General features: G+C 45.2%; 1 protein-coding gene across 4 annotated transcripts in view; it reads left to right on the forward strand.

Annotated features, from left to right (window-relative positions):
- The window catches only part of STON2 (stonin 2), a 138,421-nt gene that overhangs the window by 4,906 nt on the left and 119,980 nt on the right, over window positions 1-13,535 (forward strand). Inside the window, exons 1-2 of one of the 4 annotated variants that reach the window (XM_034992299.1) lie at window positions 3,861-4,835; window positions 5,332-5,543. The exons of the other annotated variants lie outside the window; for them this stretch is intronic. The gene's annotated coding sequence lies outside the window, so the exon portion shown is untranslated. Of the gene's footprint in view, window positions 1-3,860; window positions 4,836-5,331; window positions 5,544-13,535 lie in introns of those variants that run through there. 4 annotated transcript variants of the gene reach the window in all.

Below are 13,535 nucleotides of genomic sequence, written 5' to 3' on the forward strand. Positions count from 1 at the left end.
AGCTCTGCAGTGAAACTCTGTAGCTCCCTCTATCTCAGGTCTCCAGGAAGCTTGGTCTAAAGTTGCAAAATATGTAGCAGACCAAACCCCAGGCCCACGTGAGAGTCAGTGAGGGAAAGGGACACTTAAACTAGCCAGGAGGGATCTAAAATGCTGAGCATATTCATTAGGAAGTGTTACTTTCCCCCATGGAATAGCATTTATCTGGCAATTTGATATTTAAGAAAAATACACATTAAACCACTACATAAATAGTATCCTCTCTCTGTTTATGTTGAATAAATGTTAAATGTGTCTCATATATTTTCTCACATCTCTAGCAGTGTCAAGAGGTAGATTTCTTGTGCTATCGCTGGTTTTCTGAAATGCGATTAATGAGAAACAGTTGGCCAAAAATCTATAGACAGATAATAGAAGGGCGGGATTGAAAACTCAAAGTTCCTTGAGTTTTTTTGTTCATTGTGCACACCTCCATGGCCTCAGCTGGCCTCAGACTAACCCCGACTTGTGCTCTGAGGTGGCTTTGCTAACAGGTAAGGGAAGGTTAATGTTCTTTGTGCAGTGTCCTCATAATGAGTGTGAAGCTACTTTGCAGATTGCTAATGGCCCAGTAAAATCTTTGGAAGGCAGCTTCATGGGAATGGCATTGGGCATCTTCTGGGTACAAGGCTCTGGGGAAGATGTTAGGAATTCAGAGAAGCGTAATGCTTATTCTTTCGACACAGCCTCTAATCTGAGGGAGAAAGGGCATAATGTTTATACAGAATTAGTAGTCAGATAACAGTGAGATCAATAGTATAATCAAAGGGGGCACCACATGCTGTGAACTCAGAGACGAGGAATCTTTCTGAGGTTGTGCTGGGCTGGGAAGGTTCATAGAGGAGCAGTCACGCTTGATTGGAGGTAGAAATAGGGTTTCGGTGGGCACAGTGGGTTTTAGGGAATGGGCCCCGGTGAACTGTGGCTCTGATAGTCTGTACAAGCTTGTCCAGGTCTGTGGCTAGACTTCTGTGTCTGGAGTGATGGAGTCAAGTAGGAGAGGACAGGGAGGTCTGAGGGAGACCACTTCTTTTTTTTTTTTTTTTTTTTTGAGGTAGACCACTTCTTAAAGTCTTCCTTTCTTGACTGCCATGTGATCGTCTAATTCTAATGTTCTGATGGCTCGTATTACATCCTGAAAAATGAAGCCATTTGGTGATTTGTGAGCAGATGAGTAACTCTGGACTCTACTTTGAGCTCTTAACATGTTCATTTTATTAATAGGAGAGCACTATGGAGCTAAGGATGTCAAACCTCTTTATAAATAAAATCTAATCCCGTCATAAACTCTGTCAGACTGGCACGCAGTTGGTTGGTCTCACTCTGCTTGCAAAATGACCTGGGAAGGTCAAGCAACTTATTTCAAGTCATGCAGGAATCCCCTGGCACGTCTGTGTGCACTGGACCCACCTCCCCGGATTTTTGGTGGTGTCCCGCTTAAGTTGCTTCACAGATATTCATAAGAATGGGGGCACTAAGCACTCGGAGCCCCTTCCATCTAATTAGGACTTTCTCCATCTACTCTTATCTCCCACGGGGGCTCTCGGCTGGCACCCCAAAAGACCCTTGTTGATTTTAATTTGGGGATGGGATAATTACACACCCTTCTCTTTCAGGCTGAACCCCGGCTCTCACCGAAAGGGGTGCCATTTTCGTGCTGTGGGTCTGTGCACACACACCATCTGAACAAACTGGCCTTCTCAGCACTTTCTGGGCCAAATGCCAGCCAGTATAGCAGGACTATCAGTGGCTTTCAATCTGCCTGAACTTTGAAGTGAGACACCAGACCCTTGCCAGCCTGATAAAAAATCACTCCGTTGGTTACCCTTTGAAGTTAGCTAATTGCTTAAAAAAAAAAAATAAAGTGAGATGCTTTAAATGAAAACAGATTTTATTCCTCTGTTTGCTTTAGAAACTAAATATATTTGTCTTTCTTGACTTGAATTTTTAAAGGAGAAAGATTGTAATACCATAGTTAAGTGGATAAGGCTAGGGTGATCCACAGCCGGTGAGCTTTTTCGTTTGTACGTTATTTAAACGTGTGAACCAGAGCTATCAGAAATACAGTTTTATTTGTGTATTTTCCCACCCTTGGCCAAACATAAAGTATTAATTTTTTTCTACATCACTCCTTGTCCTTACATTTCCTTCCACTTAAGACTCTAAATAGTCGAAGGGTATGAACAACTTTTATTAGTGAAATTATCAAAATCACTCTCAATAGCCACCATTCATCGAGTTTTGCTATGTTCCACGTCTTCTGCTAGCGTTTTACTCCACATTATCTCACTTAATTTCCGCCTCAACTCTGTGAGGTCGGGAATTAGTAGTACCGGGGGTTAAGTAACCTGTCAGAGGTTGTCGTGAAGATAGGGCTTTGACCCCACTGCAACCTCCTAATTCTAGAAGCTGTGCCCTTCGTCACTATTGTATCTGGAAACTAAAGGAAAAGTGCTCTAAAGAGTTAACAGGGGGGCGCCTGGGTGGCTCAGTTGGTTAAGCGACTGCCTTCAGCTCAGGTCATGATCCTGGAGTCCCTGGATCGAGTCCCGCATCAGGCTCCCTGCTCGGCAGGGAGTCTGCTTCTCCCTCTAACCCTCCCCCGTCTCACGTGCTCTCTCTCATTCTCTCTCTCTCAAATAAATAAATAAAATCTTTAAAAAAAAAAAAGTTAACAGGGGCAGTGCATGCACTCTGAGCACACCCACAGAGATCCTGCTAGAAGGAAAACCGTCCTTGTTTTTGCTGTCAGTTCACATTGTTAGCAGGGCTGTTGACACACACTTGCTTCTCTTCTACCTATTTCTTTCTCCTTAATATATTTGGTATGAGAGTCACATCTAAAAGGGGGGTGGGGAGTGTTGGGAGGATCCATTTGAGTAAATTCAGCACATCCCAGGCACTCACCAGCAGCCTAATTGGCCCAGTAGCCTCCACAGCAGGCCCCCTGCCTCAGCTGCACCATCCATCACACTCCTGGAGCCCTCCTGCTCTGCTGTTGGTCGGTGTTCGGTTCCTGACCCCTGAGCAGGCCTTGGGGAGGCAGTTCCAAGGAGACAGAGTCATTTGCTGTCACATACTAGACTCCGCTGGGTGACCTGGCTGGTCACAGCACAGTGCTGGGGGGGAGGGGGGCTTTGGTCCCTTGTCATTTGGTTACCACTTTCCATTGAAGAGGACAGAGAATGCCAGGAACTTGGCAGAGGTGGGCCCCAGCCCTAAGAAAGCAAAGTAGGTTCATTTCTGCACTTCCAGGGGGACAAGTCTGTTTCATGGATGGAGCGTGGTGAGTGGTTGAGAGGACAGACTCCAGAGCCAGACTGTCCAGGTTTGAACTGTGTGGTCTTGGGCAAGCTGTTTAACTTCCCAGTGTCTTAGTTTCCTTATCTATGGAAAGGAGATAATAACGGTGCTTGCTTCAGAGAGTTCTTAGGAGGATTAGATGAATTCATTAGTTGTAAAGCACTTTGAGAGCAATGTCTGGGAGATAGGAAGTGTTACATAAGTGTTTTATCAAGTAGCCCATAAAAAGTGGTAGGTGAACATCATTGTACATTGGTAGCCCACGCTGTGATGGATGAAGTTCACCTAACTGCTTTAGGAGAGATGGTCCTGGCAGGTCGTACACAAACGGTGTCTTATCTCATGTATTAGGGGAGCTTGCCATCTTAAGCATGGGAGAAATCTGTTTGCACAGTGTCTTTTTGTAAAATGAACATGAGAGAAACCGTGTAGGAGGAAGAGGGAGGTCCAGGATGACTTGATGTTTTTGTCACCCAGGGCCATGGCAAAGATGGAGCTGCCATCATGTTGGATGGGGAAGGCTTCTGGATGAGCAGCTTTGGAGGGAAAGTAGCTATTCAGTTATGGATACGTGACTTTTGAGAGGCCTATTAAACATGGAAGTGAAGGTGCTCAGTGGGCATCAGAGTCAGGGGAGAAGTCAGGGCTGGAAACATCTGTGTGGGGGTCCCTGGCTGGAAATGGGAGCTAAAGCCGCGAAAGGATTAAAGCAGACCTAAGAGGAGATGGGGCCGTGGGGCTGAACCTGGGGGCATTCTAGCTCCAGTGGAAAAGTCAAGCCAGCTCTCCTTTTCCGGTTTGTTCTTTTCTTCGTTCTCTAGTGTGAAATGAACTATGATGCTGGCGTTTTCCTTTGGAGAGTTTATTGCTTGAGCTCTGTCATGCTTGGACTTCAGAGTCAATAGACTAGGGTCAGATACAACTTGACCCCTTCCTCCCCTTGTGCCCTTGGGCAAGCGCCTTATCATCTGAGTCTCAGTTTCCTTATCTGGAGATGGGAAATGGTAGTAAAAATGCCCATTTCAGAGGTTTGGGGGCTCAGTGAGTGCAGCTGTATCAATGTGATGAAGCTGTTAATCGTTTTATCACAGTAAAATTCTCACTGTTCGTCCGTCGTGTTGGATGTGAGGAGTGGTGACAGCTCACGCATTTTTAAAGCCCTTTGCATTTCCCCTGAACTGAAAACCACATTTCAATTTAACCCATACTGCTATTTTTTTTTTTGTTCTTATTAAAAGCAAAAGAGGTCAAGAAGATACTGCAATAAATTCTGCACACATATGTCAGCCTTGTATGCTTTCTCTGTAATTGTAACACCTCATCCAGAAATCAAGTCTGGCCCGTGGATGCGGCAGTTGGTATGTGAACCACAGATACACAAGCATTCAGAGACCCGAAAACTGAAACACAGAAAAAATGGATATCCTGGCAATGACAGCCTTTCAGTATCGTATATGCTAACCTCATGTGTGCTCTTTGCCACTGCGAGCCAGGTGAGAAGGCTCTCGCTTTTCTCTACTAAACTGACCCTTCCTTACTGTTTTAGATTCCAGTTTTATACTTGATTGGAAAATGCACCCAAGGCCTTGATTTCACTCAGCAAATAATATGATTCTGGATCTGCTTTTTAAAAAGTCTCCCTCTCAGAGCGAAATAAGAATCCAGAGGCAGGGAGAATCAAATTCTGAAGTCTTCCTCTGGATTCTCTAATTAGCATGTCTGCTGTGTTTGCATTTATGGGTTTATATGCTTTGAACTTGTGGCTTTTCTGTTTTGCAAGAGTTACCGTCAGTGAGACATCCACCAGAAGACATATAACTATTAGTGGTGGCAGGACCAAATACACATAACGGTGTGGTTGGTTTCTAAATCCCTGCTAGAATTTTTGAGAAAACTTCTCCAGATGGAGGTGGGTGGTATGAGGACTGAAGCAGAAAAAGTAATAGGAAAGAGCTTCCAGTGATTAAATTTTTCTTTCTGGTCTTTCAGGTTGAGGAAGTGAAGAGAATAGGCATAAACGGTGGGAAATTTCCATCAACTTGGAAAAAACAATAGAATAAATAATTCTTGGCCACGAGGTGAGAGCTCAGAGAGTCACAAGGTCAAAGATCCTGTCCCATTTGTCTGTGGTGACAAGCACCCCCCCAAAAAAAGGAACGCCTCACCTTAAACAATGAAGTGTCCCTGGGAAGCTGAAAAAGGTACATGCAAAGGGAATTTTTATAAATCACATCATTTCATAAGTTCAGCAGTAGTTATACTTTTTTTATATTTCCCAAGTTTTCTTTAGTGAGAGTATTCCTTTCATAATAAAATATACATTAGAAAAATAGATGCAAAAAAGGGAAATTCACCAGGAGCGTGGAGGTGGGTGAGTTGTCACCATTTAAATGTGCCGAGTGGGTTGCATTTTTATAATGAAGATTATTTTGTCCTAGAAGTTGTAACACGTCCTAACTTATCTGCTCTCTAAATTTACAATCTCCGAAAAAGTACTGGGTGTCGACAGTACCTGTCACCCATCGAAACCCAAGACCCTCACTAGGAAAGCAGAGCCAGCCCTCAGTCAGCAGACAGTTACTCGCCTCTTGCACCATGCCAAGCCCACCCAGGGTGGCCACCTTCCTGTCCCCTGTCCCCGTCAGCAGTCATGAACTAGGGATGTTTCTCGTTTGTAAGGGGGCCCGCTGCGTGAGGATCATGTCACAGTCAGCCTGGGGCCCTGCCGTAGCTGCTCCCTGAGAGGCCTGACTTTTAGCGTTGGGCTGGGTTGTTTTGGTTTATGTGCCTCTGGTCTGTTTTGTTGGGGGAGGGGGGAGCTGGAGGGGAGGGATTCTTAGAAAAGGGAAGGAGATATCCTCTGCATTACTGAAAACGGAAATAAGGAATTATCAGTTCAGGGTCAGTGGAAGCCACAGCGCCTGGCTTCCTTCTGCTCTGCTCTTCTGGAATGATTTGGTTTTGTTTTGAACAGTCTGAAAGTGACAGGAGCTAGATAAATTTTTCTAGGGTGGAGCTTTCCACAGGGAGCCCAAGAACCCCCTAGGGGATTCGTGGAGGGAACTTGGGCGAAGGTTGTCTGTGAAGCACCCGAAATTGTAAATATGTTGCATGTATGTGTATTTACTTGGACATGAGGGTCTCTGGCTTAAATGATACTTTAAACACATCCAGAGATCCATACTCTTTTTTTTTTTTTTTTTTTTTTTTAATTAAGAGCAGTTCTAGGGGGAGACATTCAAGTTTTAATTGTACATCTTGGCCTTGACCCAAACTAGAGAACTGTTTCTAACATGTGTATGACATGTGTATGTAGTGGGAGTATTGGTGTCAGTGTGAAAACAATTTAGGTGCACCCACAGAAGCCCACACTACAGCAAGGTGAGGAAGGTTTCACTTCTTCAAGTGCTGGAGAGCTCGAAGTCCAGAAATGCATGCTCCCTGCATTTCTATCTAATGCCTCCCATTCCCCTTTTCAGCTGTCCTTGAGCTCACGTACAGCTGCCCTAACTCTGTGTCACCTGAAGACTTTGCTTGTTGAAGTGAACACAGTATCTCTTTTACCTGGTCTTCCTCTGGGTTCTAAGTAAACCAGGTTGATTTTGCGGCGGAAGGTTGGATTTGGTGCAGGCCTTCATGATGATGACAGGAGGAGGCATGCTCAGTGACCTCTCCAATGTCTGTTTATCTCATGCCCTGTGTGTGTATGTTGACCTTCACACCCTTGCTTCTTCTTTCTCCTCCCGTTGTACATTCTCTCTAGGTGACCTACTCCAAACCCATGGCTACCAGTGACCTTTCAATCTGTGTTATTAATACTTATTTTTCTTCTTCTGAGTTCTTGATCTGTTTAACAGACCCTAAGACATCTCAGTGTGGTTGTCCCACAGGCCCATCAAACTCACTAGGTTTAAAACTGAACTCCTCATATCCTACCACCCCTCAATCATTCCTCCCCATGAAGTCCTTCTGAAGGATGGTGAATAGCCAGAAAAATATCCAGTTTTCTAAAGATCTTTTTCTTTTCCATTTCTTTTTTTGAAGATATTATTTATTTGAGAGAGAGAGAGCACAAGCAGGGTGAAGGGCAGAGGGAGAAGCAGACTCCCCACTGAGCAGGGAGCCCAATGCAGGACGTGATCCGGGGACTCTGGGATCATGACTCGAGCCGAAGGCAGACGCTTAACCGACTGAGCCACCCAGGCGCCCCACTAATCTTTTTCATCCACCTACTACATCACTACTCCCTCAACCTAAATGAGCTTCAAATGACTTTATCCCCATGTCTTGATGATCTTTCATTTTCAATGACTCATAAAAAACATCTTTCCTTTTTATCCCTCATCTTGCCATGCCTCATCACTGTGATTACAAGCTGGTCTTCCCACCCTCCTGTCTGTCTTCCTCATTGCTTCCAGAATGATCTTTCTAAAATACGATTGAATCATATCATTTCCTCGTTTAAAATTGTTTAATTGATCTCCATTACCCTATGACAAAACCCAACCTTGGCATGGCTCACAAGGCCCCGTCTGACCTGATTCCTCATCTTTCCAGCCTTTTGCCTTACTATTCTCCAGGCTTATTTCTTCAGTCAGACTGAGCTGCTTATAGTTTAGAAAATACAACATGCTTTCATTCATCTCGTAGACTTTGTATGAACATATCACATTTTATTATAGCCATTTTACATGGGGGAACTTATTAAAAACTGTTACACTTCAAGTTTCTAAGTCATGTACAAAACACTCTAGCTCTCTGCATCACCCCCATCCTGGCTTCCTGCCCCATTCCTAATACCGCTCCTGAATCTCAGGCAATCCCTGAACATAAAATTCATTTCTTAGACTCATCTTCGCCTCATGCCATGTCTTATTCTTATCTTCAGATCCTACCCCATCTCTGATACATACATACTCCAGGGGTTGGGGTCAGTAATGAGTAATGTTCAAGAATGGAGCTGAGGGGGAAGGTCTGGGGATGAATATAAGAGACAAGGATGTCTGTTGCACATACTTTTCAGTACCCAAACTGGTTTTGTATAGTAATGTCACTGTTTAATCATGGCTAAGTCGAATGTCACCCTCTAGTTAACCATGATACATTGTCTTGTTCTGTTGTTATCGATGCCATACTGCTTGGAATCTCCTTTTTCGCTGCCCCCAGCTAATTTCTGTTCATCTTTCAAGCCCCTGCCCAGGTACCACCTTCCCTCAGTTTTTCTTCACTGACCCCAAGACGAGCTAGGTGCCACTCCTCTGTGTGCTCATGGCACTGTTGGATTCTCCTGGGGTGCCCTGATCACACTGTACTGTGAATATCCGTTTAGTTTGCCTATCTCTCTCTCCAAGGCAAGGTCTGAGTCTCACTCCTCTGTTTCTAGAATTTCACTAGAACATGCCTAGCGACAGGAGATGCTGAGGAAATCTTACTGAATGAACGAAAAATGTGTGAACGGATGATGTCCTGTGGCAGTGAGAATTCTAAGAACCTGCAGAAGCTCCATGAGCACAAATAACCCACCGTCCAACATTTATTAGGTCATCTCTTCCATTTTCTGTGTATGTGGGATTGCATACCAGTACTGGTTCCTGGCGAGATTTAACCTTCCTTTGTTGGTCACCTCTTGGGCACCACCTCAAATCCTCTTAGCCCCACTTGCCTCTGGGTTTCCTTGGTGACGGGCTCTGCTGGACTACACCATCCTACCATCCAAGGCCATGTTGGGCTTACTCCCACCACTTTTGGACTCAGTCGGAGCATCACCCTGTAGGGCGTGGGATCTGGCTTTCCCATCTGCTGCTGAAGGAGCCAGACAGTACACCCCAAAAGTATGGGGGAAGTTGGGTCACCATGGAATGAACTTTGGCCCAGTGGGGAACAAGAAACAGGCAGGACGTGGCAGATTCTTTCTCTCAGAGCACTGCTCCCTTTGATGGAAACTTTTGGGAGGCTGCAGTCTCTACCAGCCTCTCTGGGGGTGTCTAATATGACCAGTGAGAAGTTTTGTTTCTTGTGAAGGCATGACTGGTCCCGTGCCATTTTATATTTGATTTCACTGTCTCATTTCTTTTTCTAACTCTAGCTTCCCTGGGATTGCCATAGAGCGCTGGCCTAGAAGCTTGGTCTCAGGCTGTGATGTCTAAGGAACCCAGCCTAAGACATTCAAACCTACCACTATTTCCTTAGAGAAATAGGGGCCAGTAAAGGTGGAAGAAGAGGGAGGAGCACTATAGGACAGGTGGTCTCTAGTGTATGGATCTGACAGGCCTTAGCTGGGAGTCTGAGCCTTCAGCCATGTACCCCCTGCCCTCTCTTCCCATGCAGCATTGACTGCCCTCATTTAGGGGAACAGGGCAGATGGGTCCATTAGTAGTAAAAGATCCATCATTTGGAACCTGTGGATCTGGTCCCTGTGTAGGCTGACTATCTGTTTCATGATTTCCTATTTTTAAAAATCTTTCTAATTAAAAAAAAAAAAAAATCATGTGTCTTTATATGTCATTTATGTAGCAGAATATTATACAGCTGAGAAAATTGATCCTGTGAGGATGTGTGATATATTCTGGGTTTAGAGCCGAGCTTCACCACTTACTGCTTGTGTAGCTTTGAGAAAGTTAGCTGATCCAAGCTTCAGTTTCTTCCTCTGGAAGTGGGCGTTAACAATAGCACCCTCACGGAGCGGTTGCAAAGATCAGCTGAGATAATGCACAGAAGGCCGTCAGCACAGGGCCCTACAGAGTAAGCTGGCAAAAGCTATTTGCTGGAGGTATTACTATTCTGTCTTTAAAGTACAACTTGAGAGTGATAGAGAGTTAATCTCTGTATGGGAAACAAATGTAAGGTGATATTTTTTAGCCCTTAAAGGTTTTTTTTTTTAAAGATTTGTATTTATTTATTTGACAGAGAGAGACACAGCGAGAGAGGGGAACACAAGCAGGGGGAGCAGGAGAGGGAGAAGCAGGCTTCCTGCCGAGCAGGGAGCCCGATGCGGGGCTCGATCCCAGGACCCTGGGATCATGACCTGAGCCGAAGACAGACGCTTAACGACTGAGCCACCCAGGCGCCCCTAGCCCTTAAAGGTTTGATTGGGTTTCCAAGAGGTGCTTTTTTGGTAAATGTCAGGCCAATTTTAATCTTGCTAAAACAGGTGGGAAGGCATGCTAAATAAACCCTTCCACAGAAGCAGTGTTTACCTGCTAGGTATTTAATTTTGTTGGACATGTGAGAGTCACATATGGTTTGAGACTAGTTAAATCTATTTCCGGTCTTTCAAGTATTTTCAAGGTTGCAAATGAATTTATATTAATTCCAAATTAATAAATATGTGGAAACAAAAATGGAAAGGTTTTACAACTTTGCTGTGGTCATTCAGAGAATTTGTGGCAGGGGAGATCCCAGGAAATAGCCTCTTGTTCCTTCTCTGAGGTGAGTTTCAGTTTGTGCCAGGTGAAAAGAAAAGTGCTTCCTCCATAGAAACTTGTAATGGGGATTAACAATGTGTGCACTGGTGATTTTTTGCCTTCCTGTACAAAGTTGTATTAAGAGTCATTAAACTTTAAACTGTAATCACAGTATATTATTAACTCTTTACAATGGGGCTTCGAGTCTAGCTGCTTTACTCTGTTCTACAAATGCTTGTTGCTTTCCTTCTGTGTCATTGGCCCTGAGCTTTGGGAATATGGTGACAAAGGTCATAGACCATCCCTCAAGGAGCTAACACTCCAGTTAATCTTCTTAAGGGTCAGTAGTGACCATGCAAGCCCCGTAATGTCTCTCCACAACATTGGACACTAGAGAAACATACCTTCTTGAGAGTTCTCTTGCTTTCATGACCCTAGAGGCCTCTGGTTTTCCTCTTAATTCTCTCGCCGTCTAGCTCTGTCCCTTTGGGCGTCCCCATTTTTCCTTCTCACTTCTTTGTTTCCCCATAGGTAGGCACGCTACAGGACTCAGCCATCTTCTTTTGTCTGTCTTTTTCTTCCTTTGTTGATAACCTGTTCCTTCCCTTGGCTTCATGTATCATCTTTTGGATGTGTGTGTGTGTGTGTGTGTGTGTCTCAAATCTAACTTTCTACCCCTGATTTTTCTCTAGGCCCCAGATCTGCATTTCCTATATCCACCCTTTTGTTTCACAGTCCTTGAATGTCAGGATATCCCCAATTAAAACTCACTGCCCACCTCCACTCCCAATTAACTCCACGCTCCTCCTTTCCTTAGGATATTTCCCGCCCGTCTCTGCCCTCAGTTTGGGCAGGCCGTCCCCCTGATCACCCAGGCGTCATTGTATTTCCTTTCGCTGTGGTTTCTTCTGTTGAATGAAGAATAGCTCAAGGATTCTTATGGCTGTAAGCATTACTTCCATCTTCTTTCCCAGTCAGGGTTCTCTCCTGAGCATTTGAGATTTCCCTGCTCTTTTTTAAGTGTGGATGAGTGGCAGAAAGACGTGTGCGGGGCTCCAGGGGCAGCATTCCCATAAGGAGGCACTGTTCCCGTTGCCTGGTACATACGTGAATGGCGCCTCCCAGAGTTGTGCAGCGTGGCGCTTCAGGGGTGTTAGAGTGCCAGGGGATGGAGTGCTGGTGAGGGCTTCTGGAGTTTGGGGGGAGGGATGCTGAAGGGTGGAGTGGCGGGGAAAGAGTTAAGGGGAGTTGGCAGTGCAGCCCAGGAGGAAAGTTATTTCTATGAAAGAGGGAAATATGGGGAAATAGTTTTTCTCTCTTCCTCTACCTGACAGAATAAAGCTCTGTGTTTTTCTAGGCAAATCTGCACTGAGCTGACTTCATTTAGAGCCACCCACCAAGCTTGAGATCGGTGGCTTAGACCTTGGTTTTCCTCTCATTCTAGCTCTTCTTGATATGGGGAGCATTGGCAGGAATTTCTAAAATGAAGGTTCCACGTTGCTGCCGCTGCACCAATACATTGGGATAATCCCAGATTCTCTTGTGACCACTGGACTCTTTTAGATCTGGTTTCCATATGGCCCAAAGGGGTTGGTCACAGCGCTGGTCCCACTGTTGCCCCGTTTGCTGAAACAGCCCAGATGACTGGGCCACACCAGCAGCAGGAGAACCGTGGAGCCGTGGTGTCTACCGTTTGAGGACTCTAGCTGCACCTGTCCAGGCAAGTTGCTGTCTTCAGCTGCATTGGTTGCGCCATGCACCCTCCACGGACGCTGCTCACGTAGATGATCATGCACATGGAGTCCCACAGTGGTCCCGTGTGACGTCCCTGCCTCCTGTACCTCCTCTCGTTAGGCATTTCCAGGCCAACTAATGCCTCGCAGCCGGCTGGTCGGGCCATTTCCTGTGTCAGACTGAAGCTCACACCACTACTTCCTTTTTTCCCCAAATTTCTAGGGTCTCCCCCTTCCTTCCACTTTCACTTCCTGAATGCCATGACCACAGGCATGAAATCAGCAAGTTCTTGCCTTGTCTCTCTGCCAGGCTAACTCCTGCTCATCCTTAGTAGAAATTATAATGGTAATAGATAACATTAATGAGATGCTTATTTTTTCTTAAAGATTTATTTATTTATTTTAGAGAGAGTGCAGGCACGTGTGTGAGCAAGGGGGGAGGGGCAGAGGGAGAGGGAGGGAGAGAATCTTCAGCAGACTCCCTGCTGAGTATGGAGCCCTACTTGGGGCTCGATCTCAAGACCCCAAGATCATGACCTGGGCTGAAATCAAAAGTTGGATGCCCAGTCAACGGGGCCACCCAGTCACCCCAATGGGATGCTTATTATTCCCTGTACTGAAAGTCTCACGTCCAGCATCTTTCTTCATCCTCATAAGACTCTCTGAAACTATTAAGTAAAATTCAGGTTTAGAGAGTTTGAAACATTCTCATGATTATAATTAACAATGAGGGGCTTGGCCTGCTTGACTGCAAACAGAGCTTGTGCTCTGAATCAGTGTGCAATTTATCTTCCTAAAACCCACCTTGGATATAGCCTCTTCTAGGAAGCCTCCCTAGGCTCCTCCACCCCTGTGACCTTTGGTCATCCTCCATAGTAACCCATGCTGTCATTCAAGTTCAGGGCTTCTTAGAGGTGGTGGAGAGAGACCTATGTTCCTTCCTTTTTCTGTGGTTCCCAATATATTAAAGACTGAGGAAGTTCCAAGACAGGGTCAGAAAATATTTTGACTTTTCTTGTGTATTTGCCTTTAACTAAATTAAAGCCTTTAATACATA

The sequence above is a fragment of the Mirounga leonina genome, unplaced genomic scaffold (assembly GCF_011800145.1).
Source record: "Mirounga leonina isolate KUSES-001 unplaced genomic scaffold, KU_Mleo_1.0 Mir_82, whole genome shotgun sequence".
Taxonomy (NCBI): domain Eukaryota; kingdom Metazoa; phylum Chordata; class Mammalia; order Carnivora; family Phocidae; genus Mirounga; species Mirounga leonina.